Consider the following 1,902-nt stretch of genomic DNA (forward strand, 5'->3'; position numbering starts at 1 on the left):
AGATGAAATACTAGTGGAGACCTGAGGGCATGTTCTCTCATCCCCTCCGATGGTGGATGGCACACGGCCTCCATCATGCAGCACAGAGGCCCAGTCTGGAGAGGGTGTATGTGTGTGTGTGTGGGGGGGGCAGCCCTTCAGAGATAGAGCATGCGGAGCCAGGGGGGTTGGGTGGTGTAGGGGTCTGGGATGGACTGAGATGATGAGGGCAATTATCTTTCTCTTTTTCTCTCCATATTTACAGCCCATGGAGTATCAATACCCGCTTAATCAAACACACAATGCCCTCGTGGAGGAGCCTATGAATAATTAGGTTCACAGGGAGCTGAATAACAATCCTCACAGCACCCAGTCCGTGGTTATGCAAAAACAAGCACTGTATGGCCGGCGCATGATTTGTGCTGCCTCTGGTTGTTCATTTGTATTGCTTGGTGGTGATTTGGTGTATTTAATTGAACCTATCTCAAGTCTTTGGACTACATTATATTTAAACAATCAATACAGCAGGTGGCACCAATTGTCTGGGCTATTAAGGATTCATTCCGAAATGTTTTTTTGAATAGTCCTCAACATTTCTTGAAACAATTAAAACAGACATCATTGAAAGAAAGAGTATAACTGAGCCGTTGGTGTTCCTCACACTGGATAAAGCCACTGTATTTGAAAGCAGGGTTCTGTAAAAGCCTGCTGGAAAGCCACACAACAGGAAAGCATTGTCTTACTTGAACTAATCTAATATAATCTCACATAAATTTAATCTAATTACCTATCATCATTATCATTCAACCCAAAAAAATCTAATGGACTTTTATCCAGTGGAGCACTTTGGTCTTTTTCATCAACTAATAGTAGCTTTCAGCCAACAATACATGGATTTAGTGCAATACTGCCATCCAGTGGTGGAAAGTACTTAAGTATTTACCGGTACCAATACAAATTTAAGGTACTAGTTCTTTACTTCAGTATTTCTATATTATGCTATTTTATACTACCGCTCCACTACATTTCAGAGGGAAATATTGTACTTTCGACTCCACTACATTTATTTGACAGCTTTAGTTGCTATTGACTTTTAAAATGAAGAATTTTACACAATGACTAATATAACAAGCTTTTAAAATATAATGCATTCTTCACCACTGAATGATATCATGTGGACACTGGCCTGTCAAATGATGAAAGTAAAACTACCTTAAAACAGTGAAGAAGTAGCGCCTGTGAAGATCTACCTGCCAGAGATGAAGCCCACTACAGAGAAGATCTACCTGCCAGAGATGAAGCCCACTACAGAGAAGATCTACCTGCCAGAGATGAAGCCCACTACAGAGAAGATCTACCTGCCAGAGATGAAGCCCACTACAGAGAAGATCTACCTGCCAGAGATGAAGCCGACTACTCTACAGAGAAGATCTACCTGCCAGAGATGAAGCCCACTACTCTACACAGAAGATCTACCTGCCAGAGATGAAGCCCACTACTCTACACAGAAGATCTACCTGCCAGAGATGAAGCCCACTACTCTACAGAGAAGATCTACCTGCCAGAGATGAAGCCCACTACTCTACAGAGAAGATCTACCTGCCAGAGATGAAGCCCACTACTCTACACAGAAGATCTACCTGCCAGAGATGAAGCCCACTACTCTACACAGAAGATCTACCTGCCAGAGATGAAGCCCACTACTCTACAGAGAAGATCTACCTGCCAGAAATGAAGCCCAATACAGAGAAGATCTACCTGCCAGAGGTGAAGCCCACTACTCTAGAGAGAAGATCTACTTGCCAGAGATGAAGCCCACTACTCTACAGAGAAGATCTACCTGCCAGAGATGAAGCCGACTACTCTACAGAGAAGATCTACCTGCCAGAGATGAAGCCCACTACTCTACACAGAAGATCTACC

Source organism: Sprattus sprattus, assembly GCF_963457725.1.
Source record: "Sprattus sprattus genome assembly, chromosome: 12".
NCBI classification, from domain to species: domain Eukaryota; kingdom Metazoa; phylum Chordata; class Actinopteri; order Clupeiformes; family Clupeidae; genus Sprattus; species Sprattus sprattus.